The following is a 20,081-nucleotide window of genomic DNA, read 5'->3' as shown; positions in this document are numbered from 1 at the left end:
GACACACTTAAGAAACTTACGTGACTCTTGACAAGCAGTAACAAACCTTTGCTAGGATGTCAGTTTAAAAAATACTTTTTATCAAAAGCTTTGTGAAAATCCTACATTATCTTGTTTAAATTAAACAGTTATATGAAGAGATATTCCAAAATTAAGATTTTTCGTTTTTTAGTAAAAGCTTTTAACAAAATAAAAACTCCTGTTGGAGTCTTCCTTAAAGGAAAATGGTTTAGATCAGAAATTATAATTATATTGACCATTGTATTACAGGCAGCTGTATGTGTGAATGAGTTGTCTCTGTTAGGTGATGTTTGTTTTTATTGCTGTTGAAGCGGACTGTACCCGCTGTGTTAACCCTTTAGTAAATATGTTCAGGGTCAATACAAAAAAAACAAGCATAAAGGCTCTATAGCAGTGTGTAGCAAGTTTCCTCCAACACATTCAATAAAGTTGGAGATAGCAGCTGTCTGCTACAGCAAGCAGTCAGGTGTTTAACCTCTTCAGTGTTTTTGATAAGCTGCTGCCTGACTCATGTTTGTACAGAGACCAGTAAAGAAAAAATGACCATTTTCCAACCTATGGGAAAAAAAGCAGGAACCAGTTTGTATCTGTATAGTTTTGACAAGAAACCTTTTATTCTGGCAATGTTTTAAGCATAGTAGTATTCTTTTGTATACAAACCTTGTATACACAAGCACGCTCACACTCAGACCCACGGGTGTTTAGATTCAGGTGTTAACAGATACACAAATGTTCTATATTGAGCCACAGTTACCACAAAATACATCTTGCATTCATAAGTTCCGTGCATTTTTGGTTTAAAAAAACAGTTAATATGAATGTATCTGCAGGTGTAGAAGCAGGTAGGGTGTTGTAATCTCTTCATCCTTTCTCTCCTCCATTCTTTTCTCCTTCTCTACCCTTTTGCTTTTTGCCCCACCTCTCTCTCATGCTTCTTTTTTTTCCATTTCGTTTCTGTCTCCATGTCCATAACAATTAAAACAATCCCAAAGCAGTTTCTAATAAAGTTTCTTTTATAAATGTCAAGCAGAGCTTTAAAGTGTTAACTGTAATGCTCTGCTTGTGAAAGTAAATCTGTTGGGCTGTTTCTTGGCACTCGGACAAGAGTTCCGAGCCCTACTCTGCCAGACAGGACCCGGCTGAAAAAAAAATAGCATTGTAGTATTCTTATTTAATAACAGACCGTGTGTTTGTTAAAGTTTTACGTCTGTGTCCAAAATGACAGCTGGGCTTCTTTTATGCTAAGTGGTCCTTAGTCCCATTCAGCCTTCTTCAAATCCATTTTATTTATAAAGCACATTTAATAAACAGTTTACCCAAAGTGCTGTACAGTACTAAAACAGGTCAAAGCTCAGTGGGCATTTTATAAAATGTAATGAAAAACAATGAAAGAATAAAATGTACTACAAAGTGGGCCCTTGATAAAACATAAGGCCGAAGCAAGTCGGAGTGGTACAGAGGTAAGGTAAGTTTATTTATATAGTGCTTTTCAGCAACGAGACACTCAAAGCGCTGTACATACAATTACAAAGCAAATAAACACAGATACAGACACAGAAAAACAAATCAAATGATAAAATCAAACAACAGAGGTAATTTAAAAAAATAAAATAAAGAGAATAGAATGATGGACAAGAAAATGAAAGGAAAATTGGACTGAAAACGCAACTAATCATGCCTAAATGGCACAGTCAAAGGCAACTCTAAACAAGTTTTTAATCTTTATTTAAAGCAACTTAGGGTTTCAGCGCTTTTACAGTTTTCCGGGAGTATATTCCAGATTTGTGGAGCATAAGAACTAAAAGCTGCTTCTCCATGTTTGGTTCTGATTCTGGTTTTGCAGAGTAGATTTGAGCCAGAAGATCTGGGAGGTCTGGGTGGTTGATACGCTGACAAGTCTAATGTATTTAGGTGCTAAGCCATTCAGTGATTTACAGACTAACAGAAGTATTTTAAAGTCTATTCTCTGAGCTGCAGGGAGCCACTGTAGGGACTTTAGAACCGGGCTGATGTGCTCCACTTTCTTAGTTCAATTGAGGATGTGGGCAGCAGCGTTCTGGATCAACTGCAGCTGTCTGATCGACTTTTTAGGCAGACCTGTGAAGACACCATTGCAGTAATCAATTCTACTAAAGATGAACGCATGAATTAGATTTTCAAGGTCCTGCTGAGACATTAGTCCTTTAATCCTGGAGATGTTCTTTAGGTGACAAAATGCCGACCTTGTGACTGCCTGTAGCTGTATTAACTGAAGCTGTGTGCTAACAAGACCAAAGAGCAAGACCATTAAGGTATTGAAAAGCCAATAGAGGGATTTGAAAACTGTTTATTAGTACACATACAGTGGAGAGAAGACAGAACAGGTGAGATGTGTTTGTGTGTACAGGTTAAAAGAAGAGCAACGGCATTCTGAACCAGCTGAAGGCGTGAAAGGCCTGACTGATCCCAGCATGAAGTGAACTGTATTAATCTAGTCAAGTTGTGATAAAAGAATGGATTATTATCTCCGTATAATGTTTTGACAAGACAGGTTTTAGTTTAGCAACCTGGTGTAGCTGACAGAAACTATTCTGCAAACCACTGCTGACCTGGGTGTTGAAGCTAAAAGCTGAATCTAGGGTTACACCAATAGGAGGTTACACCTTTTACAGACCTGGAGAAAAAATACACGGACTCTTTCATCATAATACTGGGAGAGTTTAACAGCGCAAATACAGACAGCATATTAAGTGTCCCACCAGAGACAAAAACACACTGGACCATTGTTACACAGCTTTAAAGGACTCATATCATGCTGTTACCAAGGCTGCTCTGGGTTTTTCGGATCATTATCTAATCCACCTCATCCCAACCTACAGACAGAAACTAAGAGCTTCCAAACCCAAGGTTCACACTGTTAAGAAGTGGACCGAGGAATCAACGCAGATGCTTTGAATGTACAGACTGGACTGTTTTTGAAACTTCAGCCACTGACTTAAACCAACTAACTGATGTGGTGACATCATACATCAGTTTCTGTGAGAACATGTGTGTGCAGACCAAGACCTTCTGCACCTTTGGGAACAATAAGCCATGGTTTACTCCACACCTCAGGAATCTGCGCAGGGAAAAGGAAGAAGCTCACAGCAGTGGAGATTGGGCGCGGTACAGGCAGGCCAGGAACAAACTAACAAAGGAGATCAAAGCAGCTAAGAGAAGCTATAGTGAGAAGCTTAAGAACAGCCTTTCTACTGGTGACACTTCAGCTGTATGGTCTGGTCTGAGAAACCTGACTGCCTACAAGAGCCCCTCCACCCATCCTGAACAGAGTCGTCTCCTAGCCAACCGTCTGAATGGCTTTTACTGCAGACATGACTAGAAGCCATTCGCACCTCAAATCATCCCCTCTACATCCCATTCAGGAACAAATTCCTCCCATAAAGCAACCAACCCCCCACCATCAGATCCTCTGCCTGCACTAAAGATCTCTGAGGTAGAGGTAAACAAGCTTTTTCAGCACATGAAAACAAAGAAAGCTGGAGGACCTGATAACGTCTCCCCATCATGTCTGAAAGCCTGCGCACATCAACTTGCTTCACAAGGATCTTCAACAAGTCACTGGAGAAATGTGAGGTCCCCTCCTGCCTCAAACGATCCACCATTATCCCGGTTCCCAAGAAACCCACCATCGTAGGATTAAATGACTACAAGCCTGTAGCCCTGACGTCTGTGGTCATGAAATCCTTTGAGCGGCTGGTGCTGAAGCACCTGAAAGACATCACAGGCCCCCTGCTGGACCCCCTGCAATTTGCTTACCGAGCAAACAGGTCGGCAGATGATGCTGTTAACTTAGGTCTACACTTCATCCTGCAACACCTCGACCACCCAGGGACGTACGCCAGGATCCTGTTTGTAGACTTCAGCTCGGCCTCCAACACTATCATACCAGACATCCTCCACCAGAAGCTCACACAGCTCAACGTCCCAGCCTCCACCTGTCAGTGGATCAACAGCTTCCTGACGGACCGACAGCAGCAGGTGAGACTGGGGAGCATCTTCTCCCGATCCAGATCAATAAGTACTGGTGCCCCCCAGGTGTGTGTTCTATCCCCACTCCTCTTCTCTCTGTACACAAATGACTGCACCTCATCGTACTCGTCCGTGAAACTCCTTTAGTTTTCAGACGACACCACTGTCATTGGACTGATCCAGGACGGTGATGAGTCTGCATACAGACAGCAGGTGGATCGGCTGGTACACTGGTGCGGTCAGAACTACCTTGAACTGAACCCACTCAAGACTGTGGAAATGGTGGTGGACCTTCGGAGAACACCACCCCCATACACCCCTCACCATCCTCAACAACACTGTATCGGCCGTGGACCACTTCAGGTTCTTAGGAACCACCATCTCTGAGGACCAGAGATGGTCTTCGCACATAGACACTGTTCGAAAGAAGGCCCAGCGGAGACTGTACTTCCTGAGTCAACTCAAGAAGTTCAACCTTCCACAGGAGCTGTTGGTCATCTTCTACACTGCCATCATTCAGTCTGTCCTGTCTTCATCCATCTCAGTGTGGTTTGGCTCATTCACAAAACAGGACAGGTCCAGACTGCAACGAATAATCAGGACTGCAGAGAGAATAATCAGAGCTGACCTTCCCTCCATCCAGGACTTATACAGGTCTAGGGTCAAGAAAAGAGCTGCTAAAATCTCTGCAGACCCCACACACCCTGCACATAAACTGTTTAGAGTTTTACCTTCAGGCCGCCGCTACAGAGCACTGTTTACTAAAACCAGCTGCCACAGAGACAGTTTCTTCCCCCAGGCTGTTTCTCTGATGAACATTCAATAGAGTAAAGAACAACAGCATACAGATGTTGCAAATGCACCTTTTCTATTAGATATGTGTATATTGTACATTGTAAATTGTAAATTGTATATTCTGTAATGCAAAAACAGAACAAAAGAGCAAAGTGTACCGGAGTCAAATTCCTTGTTTGTATGTATGAACTTGGCAATAAAGCTGATTCTGATTTTAGGAGAGGTTGAATGGAGCATGGACAATTTGGCTTTATAGGGAGATAAATCTGAAAGTCTTTTGCATAACAATGCAAAGGGATGCCATGATTTCTTAAAACTGACCCTAAAGAGTGAAGATACAATTAAAAAATGCGAGGGCTGAGAATTGAACCTTGAAGACCTCCATAGGAAAGAGGTGTTGAATTGGATCTGGCATAAACAGAGAAACTTCTGTCCTGCAGGAATGAACAAAACCAGTCTAATTCTGCAACTTTAATCCCCACCTATTGTTCTAAATGGGATAAAAAGATGTTGTGATCAACAGTATCAAATGCTGATGCTTGGTCTATACTACTAAAATCACAAAACATCCAGAATCAGTTACTAAAAAGACATCATTAAAACCCCTCAAAAATACTGTTTATATATAATATATCCATCCATCCATTGTTTTCTGCTATCCGGGATCAGGTCGCGGGGGTAGCAGCCTAACCAGAGAGACTCAGACTTCCCTCTCCCCAGCCACTTGGGCCAGCTCGTTCGGGGGAATCCGAAGGTGTTCCCAGGCCAGCCGAGAAACATAGTCCCTCCAGCGTGTCCTGGGTCTTCCTTTGGGCCTCCTCCCAGAGGGACATGCCCGGCACACCTCACCAGGGAGGCGTCCAGGATGCATCCTACCCAGATGCCCGAGTCACATCAACTGGCTCCTCTCGACCTGGAGAAGCAGCGGCTCTGCTCTGAGTCCCTCTCAGATGACCAAGCTTCTCACCCTATCTCTAATGGAGAGCCCAGGCACCCTGCAGAGGAAACTCATTTCGGCCGCTAAAACGGATCCCCTCAACACCTTGGCGGCGCCTAGAAATTTTGTCCATAAAAGTTATGAACAGAGTCAGTCACAAAGGGCAACCTTGGCGGAGTCCAACCTTCACAGGAAACGAGTCCGACTTACAGCCGGCAATGCGGACCAAGCTCTGACACCGGTTGTACAGGGACCTAACAGCCTGTATCAAAGGGCCTGGTACCCCATACTCCCAGAGTACCCCCCAAAGGATTCCCCAAGGGACATGGTCGAACGCCTTCTCCAAGTCCACAAAGCACATGTAGACTGGTTGGGCAAACTCCCATGCACCCTCCAGGATCCTGCTGAGGGTGTAGAGCTGGTCCAGTCTTCTTGAATTTGAGGTTTGACTATCCGACGGATCCTCCTCTCCAGAACCCCCGAATGGACCTTACCAGGAAGGCTTAAAAGTGCATCTCCCCTATAGTTGGAATACACTCTACAGTCCCCCATTTTGATTGGGGGATCACCACCCCGGCCTGCCAATCCACTGGAACTGCACCCGATGTCCATGCGATGCTGCAGTCACGTTAGCCAACACAACCCAGAACATCCAGGGCCTTAAGGAACTCTGGGTGAATCTCATCCACCCCCGGAGCCTTACCATCGAGGAGCTTTTTAATCACCTTGGTGGCCTCAGCACCAGAGATTGGAGAGCCCGTCCCAAGGTCCCCAGGTTCCGCTTCCTCAGTGGAAGACGTGCAGGTGGGATTGAGGAGGTCTTCGAAGTACTCCGCCCACCGACCCACAACATCACGAGTCAAGGTCAGCAGCACACCCTCCCCACTGTAAACAGTGTTGGTAGTGTACGTCTCCCCCCCCCCCACTCCCGAGACGCCGGATGGTGGACCAGAATTGCCTCGAAACCGTACGGAAGTCGTTTTCCATAGCTTCTCCGAACTCCTCCCAGTTTTTTTCACAGCAACCACCCGAGCCGCATGTCGCTTGAACTGCCGGTACCCATCAGCAGCTTCTGGAGTCCCACAGGACAGAAAGACCCGATAGGATGACTTCTTCAGCCTGACAGCGTACCTCTCCGCCGGTGTCCACCGGCAGCCCTCCAAAGAAATGCCACCTCACACCATTACTGACCCACTGCCAAACCGGTCATGCTGAAGGATGTTGCAGGCAACAGATCGCTCTCCACGGTATCTCCATACTCCGTCACGTCTGTCACATGTGCTCAGTGTGAACCTGCTTTCATCTGTGAAGAGCACAGGGCGCCAGAGGCGAATTTGCCAGTCCTGGTGTTCTCTGGCAAATGCCAAGCGTTCTGCACGGTGTTGGGCTGTGAGCACAACCCCCATCTGTGGACGTCAGTCCCTCATACCATCTTCATGGAGTCGGTTTCTAACCATTTGTGCAGACACATGCACATTTGTGGCCTGCTGGAGGTCATTTTGCGGGGCTCTGGCAGTGCTCCTTCTGTTCCTCCTTGCACAAAGGCGGTCCTGCTGCTGGGTTGTTGCCCTCCTACGGCCTCCTCCACGTCTCCTGGTGTACTGGCCTGTCTCCTGGTAGCGCCTCCAGGCTCTGGACACTACGCTGACAGACACAGCAAACCTTCTTCCCACAGCTCGCATTGATGTGCCATCCTGGATGAGCTGCACTACCTGAGCCACTTGTGTGGGTTGTAGAGTCCATCTTATGCTACCACGAGTGTGAAAGCACCACCAACATTCAAAAGTGACCAAAACATCAGCCAGAAAGCATAGGTACTGAGAAGTGGTCTGTGGTCCCCACCTGCAGAACCACTCCTTTATTGAGTGAGTCTTGCTAATCGCCAAAGATTTCCCCCTGATGTCTATTTCATTTGCACAACAGCTGTGAAATTGATTGTCAATCAGTATTGCTTCCTAAGTGGACAGTTTGATTTTACAGAAGTTTGATTTCCTTGAAGTTATTTTGTGTTGTTTAAGCGTACCCTTTATTTTTTTGTGTATTTCTATTTATATATATATATACATATATATATGTGGACAGAGATGCAGAGCTTATGTTTTTTTTCTGATGGTCACTATAATTTACAGCAACAATATATATGTATACATATTATGCCTATGATGTAAACTATAACTTTCAACGAGACAAATTCCGAAACTTAACAACTTGAACCGGACATTATAGAGGGGAAGAAAACCTGGAAGTCTACTGTACACCTTGTACACCTAAATTGTTCACTGGAAGAGTTACCTCTGCAGCAGCTGAGTCCTTTCTGCTGCACCGTTTATAATCTTTGCACTCTCCAGTACATATGCTTTCAGAGGTGGAAAGAGTTCAGAAATAATGTACTCAATTAAAAGAACAGTTACATTCATAAGTAAATGTTACTTAGTTACTTTTTTATGAGTAGAAGAAAGTCCCTATTTCTTCTGCTCATTTCATAAGAGAAAAGAGAAGACATTGGTCTCAAACTGCTTTTAATCAAAGCAGCAGCACCTTTATAAATGGAAATGCAACAGAAAAATAAAACTTGTCAACATCTGACATTATGAATATTTGGGAGGTATTATGTGTAAACATACAGTACAGACCAAAAGTTTGGACACACCTTCTCATTCAAAGAGTTATCTTTATTTTCATGACTATGAATATTGTAGCTTCCCCCTGAAGGCATCAAAACTATAAATTAACACGTGTGGAATCATATACTTAACAAAAAAGTGTGAAACAACTGAAAATATGTCTTATATTCTAGGTTCTAGGTTTGATTACTGTTCCGCACACTCTTGGCATTCTGTTGATGAGCTTCAAGAGATAGTTGCCTGAAATGGTTTTCCAACAGTCTTGATGGAGTTCCCAGAGATGCTTAGCACTTGTTGGCCCTTTTGCCTTCACTCTGCGGTCCAGCTCACCCCAAACCATCTCGATTGGGTTCAGGTCCGGTGACTGTGGAGGCCAGGTCATCTGGCGCAGCATCCCATCACTCTCCTTCTTGGTCAAATAGCCCTTACACAGCCTGGAGGTGTGTTTGGGGTCATTGTCCTGTTGAAAAATAAATGATGGTCTAACTAAACGCAAACCGGATGGAATAGCATGCTGGTTCAGTATGCCTTAAATTTTGAATAAATCCCCAACAGTGTCACCAGCAGAGCACCCCCACACCATCACACCTCCTCTTCCATGCTTCATGGTGGGAACCAGGCATGTAGAGTCCATCCGTTCACCTCTTTTGCATCGCACAAAGACACGGTGGTTGGAACCAAAGATCTCAAACTTGGACTCATCAGACCAAAACACAGATTTCCACTGGTCTAATGTCCATTCCTTGTGTTCTTAAGCCCAAACAAGTCTCTTCTGCTTGTTGCCTGTACTCAGCAGTGGTTTCCTAGCAGCTATTTTACCATGAAGGCCTGATTCACACAGTCTCCTCTTAACAGTTGTTCTAGAGATGTGTCTGCTGCTAGAACTCTGAGTGGCATTGACCTGTTCTCTAATCTGAGCTGCTGTTAACCTGCGATTTCTGAGGCTGATGACTCGGATGACCTTACCGTCCGCAGCAGAGGTGACTCTTGGTCTTCCTTTCCTGGGGCGGTCCTCATGTGAGCCAGTTTCTTTGTAGCGCTTGATGGTTTTTGCGACTGCACTTGGGGACACTTTCAAAGTTTTCCCAATTGTCTGACCTTCATTTCTTAAAGTAATGATGGCCACTCGTTTTTCTTTACTTAGCTGCTTTTTTCTTGCCATAATACAAATTCTAACAGTCTACTCAGTAGGACTATCAGCTGTGTACTGTATCCACCTCCTGCACAACACAACTGATGGTCCCAACGCCATTTATAAGGCTTGAAATCCCACTTATTAAACCTGACAGGGCACACCTGTGAAGTGAAAACCATTTCAGGTGACTACCTCTTGAAGCTCATCAACAGAATGCCAAGAGTGTGCGGAGCATTAATCGAAGCAAAAGGTGGCTACTTTGAAGAACCTAGAATATAAGACATATTTTCAGTTGTTTCACACTTTTTTGTTCAGTATATAATTCCACATGTGTTAATTCATAGTTTTGATGCCTTCAGTGTGAAGCTACAATATTCATAGTCATGAAAATAAAGAAAACTCTTTGAATGAGAAGGTGTGTCCAAACATTTGGTCTGTACTGTATATTCCCAATAATTTTCTGTCAGCTGCTGTCTTTAGGGTTCTTTGAAACTGATCATGTCCTCCGTCTCGGCATCTTATCTGTCTCACCAAATCCTCCACATCCTTCCCTACATCTATTACGCTTCTCTGTAGTTTTCATTGTCACCAGAACCTGACAGTTCTGATCTTCATCCCCTCCTTTGTCCAATATGTCCACTATCCTTCATGTTTCATTAGACATGAAGGATATTGTCCAATATATCCACTATCCTTCATGTCTAATGATTTTAAATATCTGTCTCCAAACTAAGCACCTGATCTATTGTTTTAAGCTTTAGCCAATACAATCACAGGTAACAGATACAACATACATTTATTATTAAAATATTATTTAGCATGTCTACATAGTCATATTCTTGAACATAAACCAAAAACTGTCTACTTATTGACTCCTACCTGCAGTAATAAGATAGGCAAGTAGTTAGCACAAATGATGCTATTTGTTAGCTTTAGATATCATCTGGTAACAATGTTATTAAAGTAAAACAGCATTTCATGCACACTATCCAAGAAAAATTCTCGGAGTTTCTCACCAAACTCTGAAACCTTTTTTTCTAGCCTCTATTTGCTTGCATTGGTTCGATGTGTTGAGTTTTTAAATGCACAGTTTAATCTCTTTAGGCAAACCAAGTTTACACCGTAAAATAAAGCTGTTGCCTTTCTTGTGCTTTGTTAAAACTGGTCAGTGAAGTCTGGCAATGGCTTTTCTTCTTTTTCTTGGAGGTCAACTTCCACTGTACTTGATGGGTTTTCAGAGCCCTCTAAGCATTCGATTAATGTGCCTTTATGTTGGAATCTGATTACTAACCCAGCCATAGATCACTGCTGTGTTTTTTTTTTTAGTTTAATGTCATTTTTATTTTTATTCCATATCAGATGGGATTTCAAATATAACAGAGTAAAATACCTAAAACATGCTTAAGTAAAAGTTCAGATTTTGTAAACTACAAAAGTACAAATTCCAGACCAACTCTACTTAATTACAGTAAGGCATAGTAATGTAATTTGTTACTTTCCACTTCTGCTGGCTTTGGTACATCTTTAGTACAAGTCAGACATTTGTTGCTGAACTTACCTTGACGGATTTCTTTCTTTATCTCTTAACTTTTCAACGCAACCTTTTACATTTTATGGTTTGCTTTTGCTGCTCCATCTTCACGGCTAATGCGGTCTTATGTATTGTTGCGTATAGCATCAGTGATTTACATGTTATGTTCTGCGGAGCAATGACATGACAAGCTAGAGCCACAGCACCGGTCAGTTCTCTGTTGGACGCAAGAGACAAACAGGAAGATTTTATTTATTTGGCACTAGTAGGAACAAGGCTTTTTTGATTCATGACTGCTGAGTGCCTCAGAGGCTTTTTGTTTTCATAGGCCAGGCTTTATGCAACAACTTTTTTTGATGGCCGCTGCTCAATGTCAGCCGAACGGCCCTGTGGCACTCGTTCATGGGTTTACAGGCCCACTCTGCAGATTGGAGCTGAGGCATTATGGCGATGCAAAATAAGAGCGTGCTGCATGACTACGGGGCCAGCATTTTTTATTATATCTATAGTTAAAACATTTGTTGGTACTTGCACATTTTTAGCCACCTTATTAAGAGACATTGTGGAAGGCCAAAAGAACCACTTGGAGTTACGGAGCCAGCGGTTGCCGACCCCTGAGCTTGCTCGTCTTCCCAGTCTGAAATGCCATTAGGTCTACCAGCATTCCTTGGGTTGACACTTTTCCGTTTGATCTAATGCCCCCCTATGTGCGGGTAAAGCTGCTGTGGATTGTTGAGTGTAGAATAACTTCCTCTGATGACACTACTTTAAAGTGTGTAAACAAGAGGTCACCTTCAGCTGCTCCAAGCCAAAACAAAGCACGGATAGTAAAAACACTGAGCTGCTGCAACTGTATGCACGACCATATTGGCTCTCATAATTGCAACCGTTGCCCGGAAACAGAACAGTAAGTACAAGTTTTTGTGCAAATCTACTAAGAAGCCCATTACACTACTAAAATTATTCTATATTCTCAGTGAATTAGGTTACTCTTTAATGTGGGACAGAATAGGAACTAAATAAGCCCCTTTAGTGAAGAGTAAAAAAGTTAGCAGTTTTTTGTCGCAGTCCGTACAACCGAATAGTATTAGACTTGCATTACCTAACTTCTTGTATATATGATGGATGGATGATGAAATGTGAAGCTTTGCAACCTTTGGGACTGCTGACCTAAAACTTTGCTTTGCTTTGCTTTCAACATGCTTGCTTTGCGCAAATACATGTGAAAATTAGGAATCGGACTGTGTGTGTGTGTGTGTGTGTTTGTGTTAGGGTGAGTTTAGTGTCAGGCTCAATGAAGAAAGGGCCCTAATTTAACTTAGTGATAGCTCCTTCTAATAGGCTTGTGTGTTGAAGTGTATTGGTTTGTCTGTTATTTAGGATGTTAGCACTATAATTTATGCATTTTTATTTAATTTTCAACTCAACTCAACTTTCATTTTTGTTTTCTTTGGTTTTTGTTTTTTCACTGTTGATCCCCCTCACTTTGTTTATTAAACCAGGAAGTAAGGAGTTTGCTGGCTAACTCTTAAAAGAGGCATCCACTTGCTTTATCATAATGTTTTATATATCTTCCATATTAACATATAAATCATATTAATGTATTTTTTCTTTAGTCCAGGTAACTCTAAAATTGCTTTAGGACCCTCAATGAGTGATCTTAACTTTTGTCATGGATTGTTGAGTTTGCTGTTTTCATCTGGTGCTGTGACCATGATTGTGCTCATCTCTGTTCTGTAGGCTACTTGCCACTCTCTACTGAATAAAGCCACAGTAAAAGAAAAAAAGGAAAACAAAAAAGCAGTAAGTTTGGTGAATCTATTTTCCTCTACACACTTTTTCCCCTAAAGCAAAAAAAGCATTTTTGCATTATACTAAATCCATTTTATTTCCATTTTTTCTTCATTCTTAAAATGTGGTTTTTAATTTTCTTTTTGTAATTTGTTCTCTTTTTCATAATTAACTTTGTGTGTTACCCTCTCTTAAAAATCTTATTAATGATGGCTTTATTTAAAATTCTATGCACTTTCTATTAACAGTTCTTCAGAAATTGCATTTTCTGTTTTCTTTTTGGTCTCTCTGTTAATGGTCCAGGAGACATTTGTAATACATTTTGTCTGCATTGTTATCATGCTGCTTCATTCTGACTGAACAATGCATCCATATTACACTCACTTAAAAAGCTGCATGCCTTACCTGTTGTAGTGTACACAATTTCTCTTAAAGACATTATTTCTTATCAGCTGAGATATTTATGTAGGATTCTTCAATGTGGTGCAGAGCCTGCAGAGATTTAGTTGCATTATGCAGCCATTTACGAAGATGGTTTCACTAATTTAATTACTTTGTTCATTGCTTTTTTTTATGAAAATGAATGAGGGTCATTGTAAACAAGGATATATATTAATGCTTTATTGTCAGAAAACATAAGTCTAAGCAAGTTGTTTTGCTGCAGTGTGAGATGGGAATAACGTGCATGGCTTTATATCTACCCGTGTTCTCAGTAAGTGCTAATTTGGATTCTTTAAAAGAAATATACCGCTCATAAAGAAAGAGGCCAACTCTGCCACATTAAGCATGTGGAACCCACTCTGCACCACAGCAGAACTTGTTCTTCTGATCTCTATGAGATTTCCCTAATGTAGTTATCTTACTGTGGGTGCTTAGGATCAGTTCTTGTCAATGGGAAAATAACTGATTTATGGTTGTATTATGGCACAATGTTGTGCCAGTAAATCCTTAAAAAGAACTAGATAAGAACTTGCAAAAATTTTACGTTTTGATAAAGTTAAATACTTTTTGTGACTTTTATCAGAAACAGACACTCCTATTTTATTTAAATTCATTACATATAGAGTGACATATTTCAAACTCTATTTCTTGTAATTTTGATGATTATGACTTACAGTTAATAAAAACACAAAATTTTGTTTCCCAGTAAATTAGATCACATGATATTAATGAAAGGAATATAGGTCCTTCTCAAAATATTAGCATATTGTGATAAAGTTCATTATTTTCCATAATGTACTGATGAAAATTTAACATTCATATATTTTAGATTCATTGCACACTAACTGAAATATTTCAGGTCTTTTATTGTCTTAATACGGATGATTGTGGCATACAGCTCATGAAAACCCAAAATTCCTATCTCACAAAATTAGCATATTTCATCCGACCAATAAAAGAAAAGTGTTTTTAATACAAAAAACGTCAACCTTCAAATAATCATGTACAGTTATGCACTCAATACTTGGTCGGGAATCCTTTGGCAGAAATGACTGCTTCAATGCGGCGTGGCATGGAGGCAATCAGCCTGTGGCACTGCTGAGGTCTTATGGAGGCCCAGGATGCTTCGATAGCGGCCTTTAGCTCATCCAGAGTGTTGGGTCTTGAGTCTCTCAACGTTCTCTTCACAATATCCCTCAGATTCTCTATGGGGTTCAGGTCAGGAGAGTTGGCAGGCCAATTGAGCACAGTGATACCATGGTCAGTAAACCATTTACCAGCACTGTGAGCAGGTGCCAGGTCATGCTGAAAAATGAAATCTTCATCTCCATAAAGCTTTTCAGCAGATGGAAGCATGAAGTGCTCCAAAATCTCCTGATAGCTAGCTGCATTGACCCTGCCCTTGATAAAACACAGTGGACCAACACCAGCAGCTGACACGGCACCCCAGACCATCACTGACTGTGGGTACTTGACACTGGACTTCTGGCATTTTGGCATTTCCTTCTCCCCAGTCTTCCTCCAGACTCTGGCACCTTGATTTCCGAATGACATGCAGAATTTGCTTTCATCCAAAAAAAGTACTTTGGACCACTGAGCAAAAGTCCAGTGCTGCTTCTCTGTAGCCCAGGTCAGGCGCTCCTGCTGCTGTTTCTGGTTCAAAAGTGGCTTGACCTCGGGAATGCGGCACCTGTAGCCCATTTCCTGCACACGCCTGTGCACGGTGGCTCTGGATGTTTCTACTCCAGACTCAGTCTACTGCTTCCGCAGGTCCCCCAAGGTCTGGAATCGGCCCTTCTCCACAATCTTCCTCGGGGTCCGGTCACCTCTTCTCGTTGTGCAGCATTTTCTGCCACACCTTTTCCTTCCCACAGACTTCCCACTGAGGTGCCTTGATACAGCACTCTGGGAACAGCCTATTCGTTGAGAAATTTCTTTCTGTGTCTTACCCTCTTGCTTGAGGGTGTCAATAGTGGCCTTCTGGACAGCAGTCAGGTCGGCAGTCTTACCCATGATTGGGGTTTTGAGTGATGAACCAGGCTGGGAGTTTTAAAGGCCTCAGGAATCTTTTGCAGGTGTTTAGAGTTAACTCGTTGATTCAGATGATTAGGTTCATAGCTCGTTTAGAGACCCTTTTAATGATATGCTAATTTTGTGAGATAGGAATTTTGGGTTTTCATGAGCTGTATGCCAAAATCATCCGTATTAAGACAATAAAAGACCTGAAATATTTCAGTTAGTGTGCAATGAATCTAAAATATATGAATGTTAAATTTTCATCATGGCATTATGGAAAATAATTAACTTTATCACAATATGCTAATATTTTGAGAAGGACCTGTATATTTTAAACAGAAATTACATTTCTATGCACTCAGTTCTTTGATGGGCCTCCTTTTGCATTAATTACTGCATCAATGCAGCATGGCATGGCGTTGATCAGCCCGTGGTTCTGCTGAGGTGTAATCAAAGCTCAGGTTGCTTTGATAACTGTTTTTGGGTCATCTGTATTGTCAAGTTTGGTGTCTCTTTTCTTTCATTCAAAAAGAGGACTTTGGACCACTGAGCAACTGTACGGGTCTTTTTCTCCTTCGCCCAGCTGAAACGGTTGTGATGTTGTCTCCGGTTCAGGAAGGGTTTGTAGCCCATATTTCGGACAAATATTTATTTGTCTTTAGGGGTTTTTGATGCATTGGCTCCATCCTCAGTCCACTTCTTTTGAAGCTCCTCCATATTCCTCAATTAATTTTTGTTAAAAATCTTCTCAAGGCTGCAGTTATCTCTGTTGCTGGTGCATATTTTGTATGACACCAAACTTTCTATGCATATGCTTGGATACAGTTCTCTGTGAACAACAAGCTCATTTTGTTATGACCTTTTCTGGTTTACCATCCTTGTGGAGGGTGTCAATGACTTCTGGAAATCTGTCAAGTCAGCAGTTTTCCACATGATTGTGCAGGCCATATCATATATATATACATTTAAAATGTTTTTTATTTTTTATTTATGTTATGTGATATTATAATTTTTTGAGACACAATTGTTTTTTTTGTTTTTTTTATCTGTAAGCCATAATCATCAAAATTACAGGAAATAGAGGCTTGAAATATTTGACCTCTATGTGTTTTGAATCTATATTTATGAGTTTCACTTTCTGGAATGGACAAAAATATTGAATTTTTTTCACGATATTTTAAATTTCTTGTATCTTTGTTGTTATTTTTTGTATATCCTTTATTGGAAAAGATATAACACTTTTAGTACGCTGTGAAGTAGTCGGTGTACAGCTTGTATGAGCTTCTCAATTTGCTGTCCTCTCAAAATAACAGCCGTCAGTGTCTAAACTGAATAGAATATTCTTTATTGTCAATCTCATGAGCACAACAACATTGAGAAAACAGCAATTTGATCAGTGCACAAGAGCAGGGACACCACTAGACTCTGTGTGATGTTACTTTTCCTGAGGACCCTCAGGATGTACAGGGTCTGCTAGGCCTTTTTCATCAGTTAAGAGGTATTGCAGGTCAGGTCCTCCTTGATGTGGACTCCCAAGAAGCGGAAGCCACCCTCTCCACACAGACCCTGCTTATCATCAGCGGTGAAATGTCTGTTCTCTTTTTCCTGAAGTCAATTATTATCTCCTCTGTCTTGGAGGTGTGGAGAAGCAAGTTGATCTCTGTGTAGCACGCTGTCAGCCACTCCACTTTGTCCCTGTAGGTAGACTCCAACCCCCCAAAGATGAGCCTGTGTGTCATCTCCAAACTTGATAATGGTATTGTTGTGGTGAGCAGGGGGCCGTGAACATCTGGAGAGGAATAATACTTGTGTGCAAATGCTGTTTCATGACTTTAGCTCAGCATTCAACACAATTATCCCCCAGAACTTGGTGAGCCAACTGGCCCCCCTTGGACTCAACACTCCCCTGTGTAACTGGCCGCTGTATTTCCTCACAGATATATAGAGAGAGAGACTTAAATAAAGCTGGGAAGTTGTTGGTCTTAATATATGTGTTACTGTAATAGAAAGTAGCAGTCTTTGTATTGCTGCTACAAACAATATTGATTTTAGCAGGTATGTTTATTCTTTTTTCTATATTTGTTATTGAAAACAGCTGAAGGTGTTTATAGCTGTTTTATGTCCTCAAGGTTTAAAAAATATTTTTTTTATATTTCAGTTTTACTTCTGTCACAATAATGGGACAGAATTCAGTGTCAACTAAAACACTAGATAATTTTATTTTATAAAGACGTACACTGTGGTGGAAGACATAACCAAAATTGGAATAAACACCTTTCTGTTTTTATAGGAAGCATTAAGAAAAGTGCTAATTACACAACAATTTATTGATTCTTGCCATTTTGCCGTTGAATGACTAACACTGAAAACCTATATTCAAAAGTTATTTACTAGTCCGTTAGCTCAGTTATCTAATAATAGTTAATTAGTGGCTCTTTTGTATTATCCACTTAAATAACTCAGATCAGCCACCTTTTATAAAAAAATAAAAATAAGTTTAGAAAAGGTTTTTATTGCCGGTTAAGCTAAACAAGTCCATTAGCATTTTTCTTACCTTTGTTTGCTTTGATCTGTGCTCGGACATTCCTACCAGGAATCGCTGAAGTGTCAATGGAAGAGAGGAGATTCAGGAACCAATTGCAACAGTAGGGATCCTAGCCGGCCTAATATCCAGCATCACCCCATTCCACTGTCCACACATATGACCCCCTCAAAAGCAAATCTCTGAGCTTAACTGTCTGTCTTCAGACCCTTTCCTATGATGATGAGATACGGATCACAACAGAAAGAATGGGATTCTGGACCACAGGCAGCTGAAAAGAGCGTTCCCCCTATGGTGGCTTGGCTCAGTCATCCAGAGGAGCTCTGAGAAGAGTAACTCATACATATTGAAAGCAGTCAGTCGAGGTGGTTCAGGCATCCTTTTAGAATGCATTCTGGGCACGTCCTTTTGGAGATAGCAGGTACTCCCCCCTGCGAGGAGACCTCAGGGCAAACCTTGGGATTCTCCAGAACGAGCTAGAGAGGGTTGCTTGGAAGATAAGTGGAAGGCAGTGAAAGGATGAGTGTTTCTCCTATCATATTAGGGAGGTTCCCAAAGCGGCAATCCATCCAACAACCCACCTCCTCTTGAAGGCTAAGTAAATAAAATGTTCGATAGTGCCAGGTCACAACAGAAGACATCGCAGTCCTGGCTAAGCAGATGTCACGTGAGGCGCCTGAAAGAACTGCACGCAGGGGTGGTTTGACCCCCACAGGACCAAAAATCTTGGGCAGTGGTCGGAAATGTGATGAGAAGCGCAAACGGGGTCCGTGCGACCCCTCCGGGACTGCGGGAGGGTTAAGGAAACTCTTCTTATGGGACAGGTTTGAATCTCTTTGTAATATTAAAAGTGCGTAGCACAACCCTTAAAAACAGGTATTGTAAATGCTCCCCCATGTTACTCCTCTGCTGACTAAGAAGTTTCTACTTGACAATGACTTACTGACCCTGAGAGAATTTGACTGTATTGATTGTACCATTTGCATTAAAACATTATTGAATCAATGACTGAAAGAGACTTCATATTAGCCGTTACCTCCAGAAATGCTCTGAAATTGTTTCCAAGAGCTCACATTTTGATTTGCAATATTAAATATTTATTCACTGTCCCTTTTAGGTGAAACATCGTACACATATATAAAACAAACTTCTTTCACGTTGTCATTATGGGATATTCAACCTATGGTAAAAATGAAAAACTTCAACATGCTTTGCAAGTGAAAAGATTGGATTGGATTCCTGTCCATTGTTGCCTTTTGCTTTTCATGCTTTTACACCATCATAGTCTGGGAGAGGTTGTCAAATTGGGAGGGGAATGATGAATCATTTTACAACTACATTTGGTTTGGTTTACTTTTAAACTGTAGTTTTGAAAAGGAGGCCCAACTGCCTTGACAATGTCATCCAGGTAAAACAGCGGCACTCTCACAAGAAGGAGCACCATGCGTGTATTGCAAATATTTATGTTACAATTTGTACATTTACCCTACGTTAGACATTTGAGGTTGCTAAAATGTTAATTGTGAATAGAACGAATACTATTCTCTGAAAAACTATAGACACTAAAAACATCTGATTTATGAATATTTGGTTCAAAGATTCTCCCTGGCTGGTAAATATTAACCCATCTTACCATAAAGAGGGACCGAACCAATTATATGCTGTGCTGTATGAGCTGAATTTCAAAGATTACATGTTCTTAATTCATATATAGAGAATACACTTCCTCGCTTTGGGCCACTTTGTCTCTTTGATTTGCTGGATTGCCTGCTTGCTTTCCCACTGTAAGCAAACAGAACCAGGTTGTACTTTAAAGCAAACCAAGACCCTCGTTTTCAGGTGGTTTGGTCTGCACCGGAGCTTGGATTCACTTTCACACATTGGCAAATGAACTGGACAATCCAACTGTGGTCTGTTTTTTTTTTTTAGGTATTGTTTAGGCACTAGTGGCCTTTATTTTTCTAATTCTTAAAAGTAGGTTGACATGAAATGGGGTGAAGATAAAGTAAACTAGTGTTTACTGAAGAAAAACTGCAGGAAACACTCTTGTTACAGCTCAGAATAAACTCAGATTTTCTTCCACTATTTCACCGTTTATCTTCCTGAACTTTTACTAGCCCACTTTGCTCTGTTGCACATGTTATTACATTTAGATTTTGTAATTCTCCAGGATATTTCGTTTGTTAAAATTTTGCCTTGTCAATTCTTTTTTTTTCTTTGCTTGGATGTATTTGTCTCAT

General features: G+C 41.4%; 1 protein-coding gene across 2 annotated transcripts in view; it reads left to right on the top strand.

Moving 5' to 3' along the window:
* The window catches only part of nf1a (neurofibromin 1a), a 309,684-nt gene that overhangs the window by 162,797 nt on the left and 126,806 nt on the right, over positions 1-20,081 (top strand). The gene's annotated exons all lie outside the window — the stretch shown is intronic.

This window comes from Girardinichthys multiradiatus, chromosome 18, assembly GCF_021462225.1.
Source record: "Girardinichthys multiradiatus isolate DD_20200921_A chromosome 18, DD_fGirMul_XY1, whole genome shotgun sequence".
In the NCBI taxonomy this organism is placed as follows: Eukaryota; Metazoa; Chordata; class Actinopteri; order Cyprinodontiformes; family Goodeidae; genus Girardinichthys; species Girardinichthys multiradiatus.
Note: the sequence above shows the minus strand (reverse complement) of the source record. Positions and strands in the feature narration are given on the sequence as shown.